Below are 22,611 nucleotides of genomic sequence, written 5' to 3'. Positions count from 1 at the left end.
ATTGGTCAGAAACCCCCGGGGCTTGAACTCTGCTTGAGTTCTGGGAAAGAATCTCCAAGTACCAAAGACCTTTTTGGATGTAATGATGAATGTCTACAAGAATCTGTGTCTTCTTTGTGAACAGTGGATGTATTTCTCAGAACTCACAGACATACACAAGCATACAAAGGCAAGAACCCACTAAACAGTAGCTTCGCAGAAATTGCAACAAAACTTGACAATCGCCATCATAAACTATTCACTGAATCCAACTCTGTGCCTAAATCCAATCAACAAAAGTACACACATAAGAAAGGCAATTTTATTGATTTTTAGGTTAAATAGCATGCTCATGATTATTAATAGCTAACATACATTTCACATCATTGTGTCAATCAGTCTGGGGCTTCCACGAGGTTTGAGTATCTATAATTTGTAATTTATGGAGTCTTAGAGTTGGTTCATCAGTTTCTAGTGCTAGGCGGGGTCTCAGGTTGGTGAAAATACTAGTGGCTGGCAGGAGAGGCAGAGTGTGCTGCAGCGCATCTAGAAAAGCGGAGTCTAACCCAGACTGTTGAATGTGGTCACAGATGGTCCACTGGATTTTGGACATCTATTACTTATATACTTTAGTGCTTGGGACTCTTCCCTGCGTTACATGTGTGCTAAAACTGGCTAAGGGCAAACCCAGCTCTGGCCAACACAGGGATGCTTCAGAACACCAACCTAATGTTCTTTATTGTTGGACCTGAAGGAAGACCTACTGTAAAGATCTTCTTTTAAGAAGGGAAGACTTAAAAAAACAAGACACTAACAGAAACCGGGCAGCATCCAGAGAAACTGGGCGATTGCTGACAGATGGGACACAGAGGTCCTCATGCTGGGGTCTCCTGAGACTTTTACAGAAACCGCCTTCGTTCAGAGAAACCTTTCCCTGATCCTACTTGGGGATCTACACGATTCTATCCAGATGGGTAGAAGGGAGAGTAAGGCAACGGAGCTCTTCCATACTTTCACTTTAAATGTTACCAAGGTTATTTAAAGGATCAATGACGTGGTAAGAGGTCACAGCAGTACCTGCATGTAGCACAGGCCTCGCAATTGCTATTCGCCAAATAGCACATTTGGGAACCCAATCTACTTGAATAGTCATATGCGAAGGACTACAACAGAGCAAGCTGTTATGTTTTAATTAGAGAAACCTTAATGGTAAGGATTGATTTGCTATGAATTAGTTTCAAGGTGACATTCTCCCTCTCATTAACATTTAGAGAAATTACGAAGTCATCTTCACCTTTCTTTTTAAAATGAATGAATAAACATTTATAAAGCGCAAACCATGACCTCGGGGGTGTCCTGGTGCTGTTGGAGAAAGCAATTCATAACAGTCCAAAATCACAGATAAAAGCCACTATGAAAAAGCCAGGTTTTCAAGGCTTTCAGAATATAAGTCTGAAATACATCTAATCGAATAGGTGGTGTTGTTTCATGCCTTAGCTGCCAAGAAAGAATCGTCGAAGATTTGCATATGAATATTAAATCTCACTTTCAGATCGAAATTCGGGATTCCCAGTCATTCCAGTACAAACTCTGAAGTCCACATTTTAAATACAACCCACGAACAAATCCCACATGTATGAATTAAAAAATGTTCATCTACAAAACTAAAACTATAGTCCTTTTCTAAAGATATGATGGATTACAGCTACAACTTCAGTCTTTAAAATATAGCGTGTACATGTTCGTACACGAATGTCTGCCCTTGGTTTGGGCTCCGCAGTAGGTGTGCATAGCTCTACACGCAATTGTACATCATTGGACGAGAGGGCTGGCTTTTCGAATGTCGCAAGTCACTACGGGTCCCCACTGTTGTCTTTGCTCAAGTAGTCACTTCTGCTGCAAGTCATGCTGGAAGGCGGTCCACTTGTTCCCATATATACTTCCCAGTTGGCAACTGCTCCCAAAACTCTGCAGGAACAAGAAGAGGTTAATGGGTTTCACCTCGATCTGAAATTCGAGATGGTGACTTATCGACTCATAACTTTCTACAAAGCATGAATTATATAGAAAAACATATTTTGACGTTTTGACTGTCATCTGGGCTGTTTTTGATACATTTAGACATTCTCCATCTCGCCATAAAATGCCTGTGTGAGTGTAATGAGGTCCACCAGGTCTATTGAGTATTTTAGGATTAAAATGTAAAGTTTTGCGGTACACAAAAACCTAGAAGATGACGTGCTATAGAGACCAATATCTTTATTCCCTCTTCGTGCGAGCATGCCACTTTTTAATTCGTCACTCACGAAGATAAAGTAAGATACATGCTATACTGGTCACATGTATTCAAGAAATCTCTGGAACCAATAGAAATGTTAGGACGTTTTCAATCACAACTACATCTGTGCCTCCGTCGGGGGTTAGAAGACCCCATGTCACAGAGAGGCGCTGCCCACACACAGTATCTAGTATCGACCCAGCCAGATGACTTATGTCGTCTGAAGGAGGCCGGAACATATTGCTAAAGAAGCCAAAAGTGCCACAGACGTGTTCGAATTAGGAGGACTTTGGTTACCACAAACATGCTTGGATTTCAGAGCTTGTCTAACGCAAGTTAACAACCATGCCAAGGTGGGTACATGCGCAATCAACTTTGTTCGAGGCATCATGTGCCTTATAATGACAACCTCTCTATGTATTTTACAACTTCAGCTCTGTTGTTTTGAGTAATCCTAGACCACCAATTCTGGGCCACCAGTCCTCTCTCTGGGGGCGGGGGGTTCCTGTACGTTTTTAGGTATGGCGATTCATAAATACGAATAGTTGCGTTCATTATGCTAAGAGTATTTAATCGAGGGAACGGGAAGTCAGTCTAGTTCAACAGACAAAAATGTCCAAGAAGCGTAATCACAGCAGCATGCTGGATATTATGTCCTCGTGTTTTTTGATCTAATTGTGGGGGAATGTCAAATAAATCATATAACTGCCCCCACCCAAAAAAAAAACCATACAGAAACATAACTGGGAACAGGAGCTAAAGGCTTTCTTGTCTTGGCACGGGTTAAGCAGTTTGCTTACATTCAGTTCGAAAACATTTTGTTTACAGTAAATGCTGTTCATGGACAAACAATGGCTCCATTTTGTGAGCATTTGGTACAAAATGATATACTGGAACCCACATAATGGGTCCATTCATGAAGGATTCCACGGCATGAAGTTGTTTTAAGTAGATTTTGTTTGTGTAAAATAAATAAATGTCATGCCTAACCATGTGATGCTAATGTGACATCCATTCGGTACCAACCACACACTGGTCACAGGTTTTAAGTCTGGAGCTGAACTAATTAAATAGAAATACAACCCAGCACATCCAAGGCAGGCCGCAGCAGTGGCACAGTGGCACATTTCTCATTATCTCCACCCGACACACTCACTCTACAGTGCAACAGACATTATATTGAATGCTATCCTGTTCATGCAATCCATCTAAAGTAAGTTAAAAAGGAGTGGGTAGATCAATGAATCAACAGTTTGATATATATTAAATACATGTATTTCTATGACGTTTGTACCCATGTACTAAGAGCCAAACAAATGTCCCCTAAAATAATAAAAACAAAAAAAGCATCTTACAAATGCCCTGGTGTAATACTGGTACTACACTGGGGTATATTGAGAACTGCAGGGGAAGGACGTTTGTTACATGTCGGATCCACCGGATTGCCTAAGAAATAAGGAATAGTCAAAATAAAAGTAATTTCAATCCAGATTCCCCTGGTTGCATTCTTCAATTCTCACCCAGTATTTTACCCAGAGTCCTCCGCGTTTTCAGCAAACGATGCCTCCAGGAAGATGAACCCCACCTTAATACATTACTTTGCTAGTCACACATACACATCCTAGGTTCCTGTAGTCTAGTGGGGAGAGGGAGAGAAGGTGTGGGGGTAGAAATGTGAGGAACACGCTTTATTTTCCTTCAAGTCCATTCCTAAGTAGCAAATATTCAGTTAGAGAACTGTAGCACACAGACCATGCAACATACAAATTACATAACACAAACCATTCACATCGGTCGACATGTAGGACAGAGCATTATTCCGAAGAATTTTGAAAGTACGGGTCCAGAAAAATCTGAAAGCTATGGGGCATGAAATGTCCACTAGGTTCCTGGAGATTGCATCTAAATAAAGCATCCCTGGATGTGAGGCAACAGAAAGCACGTCGCAGCCGTAGTGACGTACACAATGCGTCAGCCGCCTTCATGGGTCTGCCTGTATGCTACCGACGTCTCTGCGAAGGATCCTGCCATACACATATCACCACAGGGCTGTGCAAGGAGGGAAGGGGACGCCTGCTGTGCGCCAATCCTACAGGAAACCCCAACCTCTGCATGTGAATGAAATGTGGGCCGACCAACACGTCCCCGCAGGGGACACTCATAAAGGGCGGCCCCTTAGTGCCACAAGACGGCACACAGGGCAGCCAAGTCTGGACTTCCGTAAGTGTGACATTTTGGCCCATGTTGAGACATCCACACAAGTGGCATCACCAGTTTCTTACACTCAGGACCATTGCCACTAGGGTGGTGAGGGATCTATTCACACGGAACTGTGGGCCTGATTCAGCCACACATACCTCCTCCAGTCTCCCCACTAGGACCTGGACATAGGTAGGTGCGTTTTGGCCATGGAGGCGATTGTTGTGGCCTGTGTTACTTGTAGGGTCGGATGTGGGCAGGCTATTTTACCAGTCTACAATTCTACAACTGGGTTAACACGCGTTTGAGGGCCCTGGCTAAAGTCCACTGGTAAGCTTTCACCTGGACAGGATGTTATTTGATCGTTTTAGGTACGAAGTAAGGTTTCCTTTTGCAGTTTTCATACGCCAAGAAGTACGAGTGTTAAAGTAACATTTCTCCTGTACACAACATGTATATACATTTGTATAGGGTGCAGTGCCAGCCAAAGGGGGACAATTAATACAAGTGATCATCTATGCCTAAGCTAAAAAATTTATTCTGACCGTAGACGCATGTCGGAGAAGTTAGCGGCCAAACAGTGGGCAGTCCATCTATTGCAGTTGATTAAGTGCAAGCATGCACCAAGAGTGGATCCCCAAAAGCACCCTAGACAGACTAAGTCCCGTCCTTAGACAGGCCTTGACTGTTGCGGCCAGCCATTTGTGTGTTGTGGTGCATCCTGTCTCAGAATTTACTCTATCCCAGAAGGAGACCAGTGGTTCTACCAGAAGACCAATATGGTAAACTTGTGACACACAGTTTTGTAGTTCGACACCATTTCAGCTGTAAGTATCTAAGGTCACAAGCGGTTAGCAGGGCCCGGGCACCTGTGACCAGTCAAAGGTGCAGCAAGCAGCATAGGCTATGTAGGTTGACACTTCACATGGGTGCAGTGTCTTGTGACGGGCACAATACAATTATTCCCTCAAACCCGTGTGACACCTCGCTGTGTACAGCAGGGTTAATTTGGCATCTATGTACTTGTCTGGTCATTGTGGCGTAATAATGCATCAGAAGAGAAGACCAAAAAGAACATACAGTGGGAATATACCACCATAGGGTGGGAAGTAGCCAACATTGGGGGACAGACGATATTGAGTAGTCAGGAACTCCCTCCCGGCTTTGTAGGCAAGGCGCTCAGCAGGGGAGGCGTTGGAGCCAGTGGGTAGGAAGTTCCTCTGAGCTATGCATAATTTCAATGGTGCAGGGTCTAAAGACGGACACCATATACTTATTCCCTCAAGCATGTTGGACACCTTGCTATATGCACCAGGGATACGTTCATTTAACAAGGGATTTGCCTGGTCAATGTGACTATGCACGAACCAGATTAGAAGACCACAATGACCACCCGGTGCAACGTAGCACCCAGGGGGACAGGTAAACATCAGTGGTAGGAAACCACACCAGGCTCCTGTGGCAGGGATCTTGGCAGGGGAGGCCATGGAGCCTGCGCGCAGGAAGTTCTGCGCTATGCGTAATGTCATTGGGCAGAGGAGTCTTGACCCATTAGTACTGGGTGCTACACGCCATATTCACAGGTGTGTTGTGACGGAAGGGTTCATCTGCCCAGTATAAGCATGGACCGATCCTTGCGGGTTAAGGAAGAGGCCCTAGAAATAGCAGGATGTAAGTAGGAATGCCGGCCTTGGTGGGGGGCCCTGGCTGCGACGGTCGCCACACCCAGGGCTGTGGCGGAGTTACAGGGCGATCCAGAGGCGGAAAGGTACTCAGGGGTACCCTCTTCAGGAGCACAAAGGGTGCTGAGGCCTAATATCCCCAGGAAGTCTGTGCGGTGGACACTGGGGTGCGACGGCGCCCCGTCTATCCTACGGGCGGTTGGAAACCTGAACAACCGGGTTTCGCTTGAACGCTCCGCCCCTCGTAGGGGGGGCGTGAGCAAGAGGGTGGACCGATGGTTCACCGGAAGTGGGAGTGGCTATCCCCTCCCAAAACCGCTAAGCACCGATTGGCTAAGGCCACGATGCAAGTTGGCCCATCAGGTGGTAGGTCGCGAGGGGCGGCTTGCCTTTGGATCGTCTGTAAGATAACCCACCTTGTTGGCATTTGTTATGCTAATAAACCTGCAGCAATTTTATCCCAACAAAAAGTTGTCTTGTCTGCTTATTTTGTTACATGCATGTTGCTGTGGGAAGGCTGGTGAGTGGGCCGATATTGGCACTATGCGGGCTGACCGACACGTCCAAGATAACCAAGTTTATTTTATTTTTTCTTGTTGCGGGTGTGGAAGCTTTCCAAGGCAGGGCGGGGCTGCTCTGCTGACAGAGCAAGGGAGGGGAGGAGTGATGTGCACTCCCTGCATAAATGTTTGGCCGGCTGTCTCGGGCTGGCCAAACATTCTTGCGCACTTAGCACGTTTGCCACCCAGGCTATAATGCAGCCTGGGTGGAGAACATGCCCAGGCCCCTAGTCCCCGTCTGAGTGCTGAACCAGAACGCTCAGACCATTCACAACGCTGCATTGCAGCGTTTTGATTGGCCCAGGGGAGCCTGGAGGGAGGAGTAGAGAGACGGGTGGAGGAGGACGTGTCGAGGAGGTAAGTTTATTTACATTTTTCTTTTACCACCTTCCCTCCGAACACCCGCCTCCCCGATCTCTGCCAGCCACCACATAGCAAAAGCACACTTTGCTGCTTCCTCTTGAAATAGCTGTTAAACCAATATGTTTTAAACAGTAAATCTGTAGATGATATTAATTGTTGAATCCCACTAGCGTTTGGCAGATACAAAAATGGTACAGTTTTAAAAAGAAGTAACTCAAGGTAATGAGAGTGTTGTCTGTGACTAACTAAAAAACTGAAATACAACTGGACTATATTAATTTATTGTAACTAGATTATCAATTAAAACACATCAGTGTATTTAACTTGCAAAAAGAGGAAAGGAAAAAACATTTGTCTTCTTAAAATGCGACCCTATTGTAAATATTCTCCAGGCACTAATGCCAATGTTCGCACAGGTAATGGCCACATATATCCAGCTACAAATTCTTTGTAACCAGATAGACAAATCGGAAAGTTACTTGTATCCTACCTCCTCATCTAGGATACCTTCACTTAAATTCATGAACACTGAAAATCACCATCTGTGTGCGGGGCCCTGGAGAACAAAAAGGGGCTGCCTGGACCAGAAACAAGCACCCTGGGACCGGTTTCTGGGTATTCCCCCTCATCAGCCAGGCTAGCTTGAATTCAGTGGCACACGAGCATACCCATCACAATGGCGTAGTGAGCAAAAGAACGACTGACTTAACCCAGATCTCTTGACTGGGGGAGAATGTTTTATTTATTCAGCATTCTGTTCATCATTTGTTGCCGCTGCATTTTTCGCCTTAAGTGGGATGGGTATGCCCAACGAGGGTCCCTTGCTCACAATGCCACTGGATTCAAGCTAGCCTGGCTGATGAGGGCTGATATTCCGAAACAGGTCTCAGGATACTTGCTTTCTGTCCAGGGAGAACCTGGCTTGGCAGTTCGGGCTGGACTGTTCCCATGAGGAGCAAGGTCAAGACTGATTTGCATATTGCTGGGTCCAAACTGGGCTGGTGCAGTGAGCAAAACAACAATTGATTTAACCCAGATCTCTTGACTGGGGGTGAATGTTTTATTTATTCAGCATTCTGGCCATCATTTGTTGCGGCATAACTTTTAGAAAGTTGGCATTTCTCTGCTCTTAAAGCTCTGTGTACCTGCAGCCTGTCCAAAATACACATCTGGGGTGGGTGAGCGCTTGACATTGTGTGTTAATTCTAGACTGCCACACACGAAGGAAGGTTAGGTGCGTCTGAGCGCCCATCTGCATTCTGATGCCTCATCCTGGGCAGGATGGGAGGGTAGAGCTGACACATCTGAATGGGCAGTGTCCTGTCCCCACACAAAATGTTAAATACCCACTCGTAGTGAGTCTGGACCCAGGGCTAGGAAGAAAGGACCTCTATGCACTTCAAAGACCATTCTATGAAGTAATCCCCACTTCAAAGGCACAACTAGATATAAGGACTGAGTCTATGCCCCCACCAAGACAGACACTTCTGGACCTGTAAAGAAAATATGTCAGGAAGTACTGTCATTCAGCTTGACTGCTGCTCTGGAAGAACTGCTTTCCTGCTGTGCTGCCTGCTACCCTCTTCCCTGCTGAGGAAGATCTGGATTCTGAACTCAGGGTGATCTCCAAGGGCTTGTTGACTTGCCTCCGGTTTCTGAGACTCAGGGATATCAAAGTCTCACCACACCACCTGCTCCTGTGCCTGGTCCATTGGAAGTGGACCCACATACTTGCTCCAGTCGAACAGACGCATCTCCTATCTGCGGGAAAAAGAACCAATGCATCGTCGCTGTTGTGGGAACCGAAACAGCGCTGCGCCTGAAGAACAGACGCATCGCAACCCGCTTCTGCAGTGTGGGAAGATCGCGTATTCCATCGACTGTGGAGTAACCAGATGCATCGTCTATGGAACCAACGCCTTTCGGCTCAATGAATCATCTTCGGAACCTGCACACTATCTCTACAACATGAAGAAAATCGACGCATCATCCTGACTGCGGGATCAACACCAACCCTTCGTTCAGCTACATCCCGCATCTCGCTGTTGTGACCAGGATCGGGGTACTTTGCTCAGCAGGCCTTGCATGGCTCCTGTACCCAGCACATGCTCCATCCTGGTTGGCCTAAACTCCTGACTTTGTCCCTGTCCTGCGCAACCAGATAACCCCCACAGGAGCTGATTGCTCCTAAGCGCTATTTTTACATTTAATCTTTCAAAATTCATATCTCAACTTCTACTTATTGGATCTTTGTCGTTTAGGTCTTGTTTTATTTATAAAATCATAATCTATTCTTCTAAACTTTTGTGAAGTCTTTTTGTGGGTTTTGATTGTGTTACTGTTTGAAATATTGCACAAATACTTTATACATCGCCTCTTTAAGTTAAGTCTGCCCGCTCTGTGCCAAGCTCCCAGAGGGTGAGCACAGGCTAATTTAAAGTGTGTATCTGACTTAACCTGACTAGGATTGTGGTTCCAGCTTGGACAGGGTGCATACCTCTGCCAACCAGAAACTGAATTTCTAACAATGCCCAATTAAACTTTAGAAATGAATAATTTATCAGTAACAGGTTCTCAACACCGTTTAATGCAGCACAAAAAAAATCAGAGAATGTGAGTACATAAGCAGCTTAGCTTCAAAGAGTGCAAAAAACACACACCAACCTTCCACCCTGGAGGGCACAACTTTGGCAGCTGAAAAGCAGCCTATCTTGAATGTTAGAGGTAGACTTGTAGCTTAAAAATTGAACACCTAGTCCACCTGCTGGGTAGTTTTTTGGAGGGAAAGTTGTTTAGGACTTCAATGAAGATTCCCAAAAGTAATGAACTAGTATAACTAGTACTGGAAGAACTAGTATGCAACTTTTCCTGCATCTTCATGTAGAGAAAAGCAAGATTATCCCCATAATATCAACTTAGAAAACAAAAAAAGTGATTGGGGGGTTGACCGTGGTTTCATAGAAAAGCACTGTACACTTTTTGGGGGGGGGAAATATTTTTATTTTGTTTTGGAAAGAAAATTAACACATTGAACAATGCATGAATACACAATGTACAATAATTATCATTCCACACTTGTCTCATACGGCAATAGTCCAAATGTAACGGCCATTGTAGGTGAATCTTTTGGTCATTAGCCTTTGATGTGATTTTTGTCGTTGAAACCTGGGCGGATGATGCTTCCGGCCCAGATATGGCAATTGCTGTCCCACCAGGCTATGGGATTGCCAGGAGAGATAGATTAGGCAAAAAAGGAGGGGGACTAGCGATCATCTATAAACAACATCTTAGAGCCTCGTTTAAGGACTCCTCCCGTGATTCAGAGGCCGAGGCCCTTGCCTTTAAAATCGCCATCACCCACACTTACTCCTTCAATGGGTTACTAATCTATAGACCTCCGGGATCGTGTTCTAAATTTCTTAACACCCTTGGACATTTTCTTGAAGCTAAGGTTTTAGCTCAAGATTTTACCATCCTAAGAGACTTAAATTATCACTTAGATAACTCGGAAGATAAAGATTCACTGGCCCTATTAGACCTGTTGTCAGGGGCAGGTGTGGAACAAAAAGTACAGGGATCCACTCATTTAGCTGGTCTTTTTTTTTTTTTTTTAAATTACATTTTTTCTCCTTCTCTTGTTTAAAAAAAAAAAAAAAAAAGCGACCCTCAGACAGGCGTAGCCCCGGGGCCGCAAGGTGCGTTCGAAGTGTCGATGATCAATGTGTCCTGCAATTCACACTAATTCTCGCAGCTAGCTGCGTTCTTCATCGACGCGCGAGCCGAGTGATCCACCGCCAAGAGTCACAGGCTAAAATCACATTAGTTAAAGATATATACATAGTTATCTATACATATAATTATCGTTATATAGAGAAAAAGAAGAAAGGAAAGAAAAAAGTAAAAAGAGGAAAAAGAAGCAGGAGATTGTAAAACAGATATTCACGAAGGTCTAAAACATACCAAAGAGAAAGTACGAACGTGCCGGTCACTCGGTAAGATCATCAGTTTAGTTGATAAATGTTCCCCATATTTTTTCCCTTCCTTTTAGTGCTTTAGGGCCTCTTAGTTTAGCCAATGAGAGCTCCATAGTGTATACTTCATGGATAAGATACCACCATTCCATGACACATGGGGGTTCTTTCGATATCCAGGTCCGCACAATAGCCAATCTGGCACAAGCAAAAATAATTGATACTAAGTCTTTAAAGTTGCTATTGGTGTCTTGTATGTCTAGCAGAACTAAATGGGCAGAAAGAGCATGTGTTGTTATGTGTTTTTTGTTAAGGACGTCAGTTATTCCCAGCCAAAAAGTTGAGAGTTTCGGGCACTGGTAGAGCATGTGTTCTATGCCAGCAGATTCCTTATTACATTTTAAGCATTTGGTGCATTCATTGGAGATGTTGCCAGAAGTCCAGTTAAAAATTCTTTGTGGTGTATAATATATTTGAGTGATTGTCCTATAGAATTGTAACCTCAAATTTGAGGACTGAACCACCCGATTTATTTGTTTAAGTGAGCCCGCAATCTGGCTAGGGTTAATATTAATTCCCAACCTATTGGTCCATTTGTCCGCCATTTTCCCACAATCACCTACTTGGCCTTTATTTAGGAGAGTGTAGCTTTTACTAATGAGAGATTTAGTATGGTTCGAGTAGATACATTGTAAAATGTCTGATTGCTCTACTCTCTCGATTTTCATTTTATTGATCAAGAAATCTTGTATCTGCATGTATTTAAAATACGTAGTATCTTTAATTTTATAGAGTATTTTTAGTGTATTAAAGCTTAAAAAGCCTTCCGGACCGTAAAGGTCATTTATTAGACGCAGTTTTTACTGATTCCCCCCGGCTTGAATTCAGGGCACTATTGTATCTCCACTGGTCTGATCATCGGGCAGTATGCTTTGTCCTATCACGACCCCCCGAGCCTAGGAAACAAAATAAGGTGTATGCTTCCAGCTGTTATTCCTGGCACCAAGTGGACAGGGAGTTATTTCTTTCCCATTTATTGACCACCATTCCCTGTTGGGCTAGCGACCCTGAAACTGCCTCATCTCAATACCATGTTTGGCTAACAAATGCTGTACAGCTGGCAGTTCCCCTCAAGAAGGGTAGGAACAGCAGATCGGCACCTACTGAACCTTGGTTCTCGGAAGAACTCAGAGCCTCTAGAAGGCACTGCCGTATAGCGGAAAGGCACTGGCGTAAATTTTATAAACACAGCGATAGAGAATCCTACAAAAAAAGTCTGGCAGAGTATAAAGACCTGATCAAAAGCACTAAATCGGAGTGCTTCACGGAAAGGATAAATCAGGCAAAAAATAATTCAAAAGAATTATTTGCTACTGTGCTCAAATTAAGTAATGCTCCGAATATTGAGGATAACTCAATAGATCAGCCCTTCTGTAACCAACTGGCTTCGGCCTTCCGCATGAAAGTGTCTGATATCTTTAATACCTTCTCCAGTCAAGGATTATCTGACCTCAAAAATTAAGCACAGCTTCCTCCACCACACAGCCCTCTTTTATTCAATGTTTTAATCACATTAATATTGACCCTATTTTTAACGAATTCCCGGCATTATTTCCTGAGCAAACGTATAATTTGTTAACCACCATAAAATCTGGCTCCCCTCTGGATCCCTGCCCCCCCCCCCAAGGTGACTGGCCTAGTTGCCGATTTAGTATCACAGCAATTGACATTTGTTCTTAATATGGCTTTGGAGCAAGGCGTGTTTCCCTTAGCCTGGAAACAGACCTCCATCTTGCCTCTACTAAAAAAGTCTAATCTGGACAAATCAGACATAAGTAACTATCACCACATTGCTCGGCTTCCTCTACCTGCCAAGGTTCTTGAAAAATGTATGAACTCTCATTTATCTTTATATCTTGAGAGAAACCAGAAACTGGACACCACCCAATTTGGTTTTAGAGCATCTCGCAGTACCGAGTTGGCTCTTATTACTGCCACTGAGGATGTTAGGAAGCCGGTCGACTCAGGAGAGACAGCTGTTCTGATCTTTCTCGATTTGTCGGCCGCCTTCGACACAGTGGACCATAATCTCTTGATCCACCGCCTCCAAGCAGTAGGAGTAAGAGGAACTGCCCTTGCTCTGCTGACGTCCTTTTTAACCCACAGGAGTCAGTATGTGGAGGGGGCGTGGCTTGGACTGCAATGAGAGGAGGCGAGTAAGTCCGGAGCTCCTCAGCACCCCGGGACCAAGCCAGAAAAAACAGTGCAAAGCCGTAACCACAGAGGACACCAAAACAGAGAAACCCTTGCCGGAACCCGTTTGGCACAGCGCGGTAAAGAGTGCGCACAGAACGGACCACCAAGGAAGCAGCTATATCCAAAAGAAAATAACGGAGCGAGGGGAACCGAAACAAGGAAGATGGCGGACGTGAAGTGCTAATGGAGGCAGTGAGGGGACGTTAAAGACCAATCCTGCGGTGGGACAGCGAGCAAAACACAAGGTTTGTGATGCGCACTGCCCCGCAATCAAGAACAGCCCCCGCTGGTCCCCCACTTGACCTAAACCGAGTGTCAAAGCTATCGCCAGCAGACTCACGAGCACAAGTAACAAAAGCGAAAGTGAAGAGCACAGGGGGCGGCCATCTTAGAAATCAGAGACGAACACAGAAAACGCGCTACAAATAAGGGATACGTGGGGAGAAACAACACATTAAACAGAACAATACCCGTTTCAGCACTGCCTCTGACCTCCTAGACAGCCCAGCTACCTCGTTCCGCCCGATCTCTTGCCCGAACCCTCCCACAGAGAGGGTGGCAGCCAACTTGAGTGGGGCAGAGGTACAAACATCGAGGCAGCCATAGGGGGAGAGACGAAGGCACAAGCAACTAGCGAACATAACGGGAGCCTCCCGCTGACACACAGACAGGCACCGCGCCACAGACAGAAGACCAGCAGCCTCGTTCAGACCGATCTCTCCCACAAAGAGGGCGCGCATAAAACCTGCAAACCAGACGGCAGCCATCTTGAGTGTCGCAGAGGAACGAACATCAAGGCAACCATTTGGGGAGAGACCGAGGCATAAGGAAAACCAGCGTACATAACAGGAGCCTTCTGCTGACACATAGACAGGCTCCGCGCTACAAGTGCCAAGAGATCACGACCAAGCCAGCACCAGCGAAATAGAAAAAAGAGGTAACACACAGGACTCGATCGCCTAAACGGCAGACAAAGCGGACAAAAGAACAAAAAAGAAAAACAAGATGTACGCTGCAGGGTGACCACCTCAAAAGCAAGGAGGCAAAAGTCTGTGAGGGAGCTATGGGTCGTCCATCGTGATAGGTCCCAAAAAAACAAAACAAAAGCGGCTCTGCAGTGGGCGGCCATCTTAAGAACTATCACAAAAGCCAGCTCCTGGGTGCGAAGCAACTGGCGGAAAATACCACGCAGCAACGGAGCACAAACAAGGAAAGAGAAGGCAAACCGAGACCCGGCGATCCCTGCTACCACGAGAGGAGGTTCAGGTCCAAGGAAACCTGCGAGTAAAATCGGGCCAGCAAGCCAGCCAAAAGACCGCGGTGCATGAGGTTGAGCACTAAAACCGCAGACAAAAAGGATAAATACCCAAGACCAACCAAAGAGTGACCACCCACAACGAGTACAAAGACAACAAGAGCAACGGTAGTAGGTGAGCAAGACAAGGGACCAGCGCCTAAGACCACACTCGGCAACGAAAAAAGGTTTGTGATCGTGCAGACCAAAAGAGGGCTGGGCAACATGGCAGGGAGTGCCTGGAAAGCGTCTCAACAACAAAAGAAGCCAAAAGCAGAGACCACCCCAGAATCACCCTTCAAGCAGAAAGCGGACATCAGCACCACACTAGAAAGTATCCTAAAAAAACTGGCCGAAGTCCACGACCTAGCAAAATCAACCAAAAAGACCACCAATGCCATTCAGCTAGAGCTCGCGGCATGTAGAGCAGACATCCACACGACTAACAATAGACTACACAGTCGAACAGAGAGTGAGTGACATCGAAGACAAGTCCCAATTAGCGAGCAGGACAATGGGACAGATTGCCAAAGCAACGACAGACCTACAAAAACAAGCGGCCGACTTCGAAGACCGACAGAGGAAAGGGAACATAAGGATCCTTGGAATACCAGAAGAAGAAGAAGACAAAGCGGGCACCTGCGTGGCTATGCTGCAGGACCTCATCCCGAAACTAACTAACCTAAAGTTTGACAACCCCTTTGAGCTGGACATGGCATACATAATTCCTGCGCAAAGACAGAGCAACAGACAAACACCAAGACCGATAATATGTAAGCCCCTGCGATCGCACCACACAGAGGCCATCTTCGGAGTAGCGAGAAAGAACACAAACTTGGTTTGGCGGGGTAATAAGATCATCCTAACGCGGGACTACTCCAAAAACACAGTGGACATCAGAAAAGGCTTCCTTGCACAAAGGGAAAATCTAAGAAAGAAAAACATCACCTACTCCTTCGTCGGACCCGCAAGATTCAGAATAACAAACAATGGCAAAACACTAATCTTCGATGACCCAACAGAACTGTCACGATACCTGAGGGTAGCCGAACCGCAAGAAATGGAACTAACGACTACATCATCGAAAAGAAGAGCATCGCAGGGCAATGTAACAGAATAGAAAGGACACCTAACATTGAACTCACCAGTCAACATACCTACCTCATAAAAGGCTCCTGCAAAAGCCCTCAACAATGAACAGAAGTACAAAATGAGCAACCGAAATACCAACCGATCTATCTACCTCACTTAAAGAAAGTCGGATCTACAACAAACACGAACTAGCAAACAGATATACCTCACTCAAAGAAACGGATCTAGAACACTGAGCACTGAGAACACCAACGTACGTATCTACCTCAACGGAAGCAACGTGCCCTCAAAACAGAACTGATCGCTACACCGTACCGAACAAGATGCGATTGGCGAACAGGATCCCGAACAGTACGCGAAGCGAAAATAAGCGTGAACAAAGACAAACATATCCTTTAAAGTGTATATAAGTGATAAGTTCAAGGGGAATGCCTGTACCGCCACCTATTATTAACAAACGAAAGGAGGGAGAGGGCACAAGAGTTTTTTTTTCTCTCAACAAGATCAACAACTAAACTAAACAAATTCCCGGGAAGGCGGGGGCAGAGGACATTGGTGTCGCACGCTTCCAGTACGACAAAGAAATAGGAAGGGGGGAGGGAAGGGAGGGAAAGACAAGGGAAGGGAGGGGAAAATGTCAGTTATGTTATATTTACTCGTTTTGTATTGTCAGTTAGAAATGTCCCGTCAGTCATGTAAGTCATATTTACACCCTAAGCGTAACCTGAGACAGAAATCAAGACCAAACAAAGCAGACAATGACCACTGGCCACCCAACAAGAGCAGGCACAGCAAATACTTTCCATGCACTCAGAAATTGTTAGTACAGCGACCATCACAACATCGCAATGAACAGTAAAGCGACACTACAATCCGACCTCAAGGTCATATCACTGAATGTAAAAGGGCTGAATCATCCTGTTAAAAGAAAGAAGATGTTAGACTACTTAGCAAAGACAAAAGGAGACATCATCCTACAAGAAACCAAACTATCAGCGGAAGAGGCGGACAAGATCAAAGCGCACTGGATAGGCCACACAGCCAGCTCACCGGCAGTAGGGAAAAAGAGGGGAGTAATCACCCTAGTGAGCTCCAAGTCAAAAAGAACAAATCGAGAGAGTCGAACACGACGACGAAGGCAGACTTCTGCACACAAGATTGAAAAGAGGAGAAGAAACAATATCTGTAACAAATATTTATGCGCCGGACACAGAGGACACAGTATTCTGGGAGGGGGTAACCAGGAAACTGGAAAAGTACCACACAAACAGCCTAAACATCGTCGCAGGCGACTTCAATCTAGTCCTAGATCACACACTAGACAGACAGACACACTCCAAGACAAGACCACCTGCCACCCACAATGTCCTGAAAAACATCTGCAACAGACTTCAGTTACAAGACCCATGGAGACTACAGCACCCAGACACTAGAGACTATACCTTTTACTCCACCCCGCACAACACCTACAGCAGAGTCGACTACATCCTCATCTCTAAATCACACACACACCTGGCGGAACACACAGACATAGCAGCTAGAACGGCCTCAGACCACTCCTGCATTAGCCTACACAAGTCAGGGAGACATAACGACCAGACTACCCGCAAATGGCGGTTCAATAACATAACGCTAGCAAAGAAAGAGGACAGAGATACAATAGCGAGCGCAATCAAAAGCAGAAAACGACACAGAGGAAATTCATCCGAAATGCCTGTGGGAGGCCCTAAAAGCGACCATAAGAGGGAACCTGATCGAAATTAAAGCCAGAAGAGACATCAAAGTACTAGAAGCAAAACACATAGAAGACACCACAAACTCAGACCTCCACCTAAGGCTCACAAGCAAGAAATATGAGTATAATAGAATCCTCAACGAGAGAGAAGGTATGTGGATCAGGAAATACAAAGAAATCAATCTGTGCAAGGCCAACAAGGCGGGGAAAATACTGGCGTCATACCTCAAACGCAAACAAAGGCAGCACTCCATAGCAAATGTCACAGACAAGCAGAACAAAACACACACAAGCCACTCAGAAATACTACAAACCTTCAGAAAGTTCTACGAGGAACTCTACACAAAGGACGACAACATAGATGAGACAGGCACTACAGACTACCTAAAAAGACTAAACCTACCCAAGATACTAGACGAGGAAGCGAGACAACTAGGCCAAGACTTCAAGGAATCCGAAATAGCAAACGCCATCAATGCACTAAAAGACAACAAAGCACCGGGACCAGATGGCTATAAAGCACCCTTCTACAAAAAATTCAAAGAACTCCTAAGCCCAGTCCTGACTAAAGCTTTCAATCACTGCGCAAAAGAAGGCACAGTAACAGAAACAATGTCACAAGCTGATGTCATAGTCATCCCGAAAGAAGGCAAAGATCCACAATGGCCCAAAAATTACCGCCCAATTTCGCTAATCAACCTGGACTGCAAGCTTTATGCAAAAGTACTAGCCGCCAGACTTAACAAAATACTACCCCAGCTGATTGGAAACTCTCAAGTAGGGTACATGAAAACCCGCATGTCACACGACAACACCCGACTCCTATGCCAGGTGATCGAACACTGCTCTAACTCAATCAACCCAGCTGTAGCCATCACGCTAGACGCCGAAAAAGTGTTTGACAGAGTCTCCTGGCACTTCCTCGAAAAGTGCATGCAAGAATACAACGTAGGGAGCGAATACACGAAGAAAGTCATCGCACTATATACAAAACCAACCGAAAAATCACCATAAACGGGGGCTCATCTGCCACGTTCACACTAGAAAGAGGCACGAGACAGTGGGTGCCCACTATCGCCACTACTATTCTTGCTAGCACTAGAACCGCTGATCAAGGACACCCTGGCAAACAGAAACATCACAGGAATAACAATAAATAACACAACAGCCAAAATTGCAGCCTACGCAAACGACCTCCTAATTCTGACAAACAATCCATCCGAATCCTTACCAGCACTCATGCACACAATAGAAACATACGCCAACCACTCTGGCTATAAACTCAACAAGGACAAATCGGACTGCATGCCACTAAATGTCCACACAACCAGAGAGGATATAGGGAACATAGGTCCAGCGTGGCAGCCAAAGGCCATCAAATACCTGGGTATCCATTTCAAAAGACGCCTAAGGGGCACTCTAGAACTGAACGAGTCAAGCACGCCAAAAAAGGTAAAAAACCTACTAGACTCATGGTCACCCAAGTTCATCACATGGTGGGGCCGCATAGACACCATCAAAATGATGATAACACCCATAATCAATTACCTAGCGGACATGCTCCCCCTGCCCATGACAGAAGACTTCAACAAAAGACTAGACTTAATGATCAACAAATTCATATGGCAGGGCAAGAAGACGGATAGGACTCCGCAAGCTGAGACTGGGGAAAAAACTAGGCGGACTCAACCGAGCGGACCCGAAAACTTTCCAACTAGCATTCATAGCCAGACAAGGAATACATTGGTTAATACCTGGACAAAAGTACACGCCAACGTGGCTAGCTATAGAGAAAGCACTGCTAAACAACACCACCCAACTCACAGCTAACAAAAAAATCACTCAACAACAACCCGATCCTAAAGTTCACGAAACAGCAACCTAGAGGTCAGCATCAAAAACTCAAAGTGGGAGACACTATGGGAGAACAACAAGATCAAATACAGAGGCAAATCTTTAGACATGAGCACATGGAAGACGAATGGGATACATTTCCCAATACAACTAGAACATGAAGGAACGCCACACACTTTCAACAACCTGCAAAGAGAGCATAACCTACCTGACATGGAACTCTACAACTTCCTAGCCATAAAAACAGCCCTAACTAAATCAAAGCTACACAGACAAACCCCCTCGACCTTCCAGCTCATGGAGAACATAAACAAGACAGGCCACCAAGTCTCACTGCTGTACAAAATACTCCGACCAGCCATGTCTAAGCTCAACGATAAGAAAAAGGCCTACTGAGAAAGCCTAACTGAGACCAAACTGTCCGAACAGGAAATACAAAACCTCTGGGAATCCCCATCCAAGAACATGATATCTCCAGTACTCGCACAAACCAAATTCTGGATACTACACCGAGCCTACTGGATGCCGGCACGCCTGGCATCAGTTGATCTAATAGACAATGACACCTGCTGGAACTGCGGATCAGGGAAAAGAGACCTAGAACACCTCATCTTCAGCTGCTCTAAAGTAAAAAAATTCTGGAAACAGGTGCTAGATTTCACCAACAAAACACTAAACTGCACCCTTAAGGAATCATTCGCCACTATAGTGACAGCGCAGATATCACAGGAAATTGCGACCCAAGAAGATAAGAACCTACTGGTTTTTTTCCTCACGTCGGCAACAAAAACAATTCTGACAAACTGGAAGGACACCTCCAAGGCCACCTTCAAAAGCTGGCTCAACAGGGTGATCTTCCTAAGAGGGGCAGACACGACCACCCTCAGAAACACGCCAGGTAGACATCAATGCAGAGCGATGTGGTCTAAACTGGACAACCACATGCACACCTTCAAACCACCATAGACATAAGTGTCTCCATACCAAACAATGGATAACAACGAGGTCAAAGCTCCGCTTTTCCACCTAACAGACCTACTAGTTTCTGTCTATACCAACCGCTACCACCGGACGCTTTCGTTTCTATGTTATATGTTTTTTACATGTTCTTTCTGTTTATAGTAAACGACGAGAATGTAACCAAGAAGTGCAATTACATGTCTGTCAGTAGATGTAACGTGGAACCTGTAAATACCAATAAAAATATATATATAAAAAAAAAAAGGAGTCAGTATGTGGTAGTAGGAGGGTTCAAGTCCGAAGAATTTAGGCTTCCCTGCGGGGTTCCTCAAGGCTCCTCCTTGAGCCCCACTCTTTTTAATGCTGATGTAGCTCCTCTGGCTAATCTTATAAGAAGTTATGGTTTTAATCTAGTTTCTTATGCTGACGACACACAGATTATTGTGTCTATTTCTAGTAATATCGCTGACACAGCCTCCAATTTTCAAAACTGTATGAGTGACGTCAGCAAGTGGATGGATATGAACTGTCTAAAGTTAAACTCCACTAAAACCGAGATATTAGTGTTCGGTAGGGATGTTTCATTGTGGTCCGCTGCTTGGTGGCCTACTGAGCTTGGACCCACTCCCCTTCCTGTAGTAAAGGCATCATTATTGACACCTCTCTCGGCTATTCTCAACATATAAATATGCTGACATCTTCCACCTATTACACTCTTCGCATTCTCCGCAAAATCTTTCCATATATTCCGGTCAACCAACAAAGAACAGTCATGGCAGCTTTGGTTATGTCCAAATTGGACTATTGTAACGGGTTGCTAATGGGTGCAAGCAAGCTCGTTTTAGCCAAGCTGCAGGTTCTTCAAAATTCTGCGGCACGCCTGTTTGGTCTAACCCATTTTCCTTCAGCAAAACATGCCCTAAATGAACTACATTGGGTGCCTATTGTAAAGTGAATTCGGTTTAAAGCTTTATGTATTGCCTTTAAAGCTTTACACAGGAGCGGCTCAGAGTACCTGCAGAATCTTTTCCAATGGTATATTCCCTCCCGGAAGTTGCGTTCCTCTTCGGCCAACAACGTAAAGGTTCCCACCTTCCGCCTACAGAGATGGGGGGAAAACTTCCACTACACCACAGCAAGGTGGTGGAATGCACTCCCCACCCACCTGAAATCAGCCCATGACCTTCTAGTGTTTAGAAAGGATTTAAAAACCTGGCTTTATACCATCTAACTGTTTGGTTTTCTCAGTGGGGTTCGTAGCTGGTGACTTGTTTTTCTCTGTTAGCGCCTAGACGCCTTCGGGTCATAGTGCGCTATATAAATAAATAAATAAATAAATCTTCAGGTGGGTTCGGACGAGCCGGGCATACATGAAAACCACTCCAAGACTATAATACACTTGTTTCCCAACAGCAGGGACATACAATACATCCTTCAAGGCTCTTCCCTCTGTTGTCCTGAAAACAATCCCCCACCCTCGGCTTCCCCTTCCACTTCTAGATCGTTTTATTTTATCCATGGTGCCCATATGTTCCGGAATTTCCGCGGACACCCCCTCTCCATATACTTCACCAATTCTGCCACCATATAGAGATGAAGACTTGTCCTCTATTCTTTAAGTGTCAGTATTTGTTGGGCACCCCAATATTTTGCTATGTTCCGTTTGGCCACTACTAACCCCAAGTTTGAGTCTCCGGGGTTCTAATTCTATTTGGACTTCAAGGATATTATTAAGCTCCCTCACAATCTTCCCCCAGTTCACCTGAATCTATGTACAATCCCTTTAAGTATGTATGAACGTTCCATTTGCTACCTGGCATCTAAGGCATTCTGGACTTTCCGCCCTCCCTATTTTATGCAATTGTGCTCTATCAAAGTAAATGCAATGTAAGATCGTGTATTGGATGAGACGTAACCGAAGTTTGATTGCCACTTCTCTTGGGTGCATGAGAGCGGCCTCCCGGTCTATATCTTCCAGTACACCGGTGGTGGTTTCCCATTTAGTTCGGAGTGGACCTAATTTGTCAGGCATATTGTTGAGCAACGTCTTATAAGTAAGTGAGATGGCTTTAGCCGGGATCACCTCCTGCAGAAGTCGACCCTCTAGCGGGGCGTATTCGGGCAATGTCTCCCCCTCCAACCCCTCCGCAGTCCATGCATGTTGCAGACCAAGGTATGCATATGCCGGAGTATTGTGTAGCTGATATCTGTCCAGGAGTGTGCTAAAAGAGGCCAGTCCGCCCCTGTCCAAGACATCCCCTATTTTAGAAATGCCTATCAGGTCCCATTTCTTAAAGCCTCTTAGCTTCCCCGCCTCGGTCAGCCTTCACCCTTCCCATAGCGGGGTTTCCTGGTACACTTTAGGTCCCATTGCATTTTATCTCTGGG

At 45.3% G+C, this 22,611-nt stretch overlaps 1 protein-coding gene and 1 pseudogene across 4 annotated transcripts in view; both read right to left on the bottom strand.

The window, feature by feature from the left end:
- Positions 1-287: 287 nt before the first annotated feature.
- ITGB3BP (integrin subunit beta 3 binding protein) overlaps positions 288-22,611 on the bottom strand; it is a 277,373-nt gene continuing 255,049 nt past the window's right edge. For all 4 annotated transcript variants that reach the window (XM_078669225.1, XM_078669232.1, XM_078669250.1 and 1 more), the window contains one exon: positions 288-1,947. The gene's annotated coding sequence lies outside the window, so the exon portion shown is untranslated. The remainder of the gene's footprint in view (positions 1,948-22,611) is intronic.
- Positions 10,722-10,864, bottom strand: LOC144808068 (5.8S ribosomal RNA; annotated as a pseudogene).

This window comes from Lissotriton helveticus, chromosome 1_2, assembly GCF_964261635.1.
Source record: "Lissotriton helveticus chromosome 1_2, aLisHel1.1, whole genome shotgun sequence".
Classification (NCBI taxonomy): domain Eukaryota; kingdom Metazoa; phylum Chordata; class Amphibia; order Caudata; family Salamandridae; genus Lissotriton; species Lissotriton helveticus.
The sequence above is the reverse complement of the archived record's forward strand: the minus strand, read 5'-3'. Positions and strand labels throughout refer to the sequence as shown.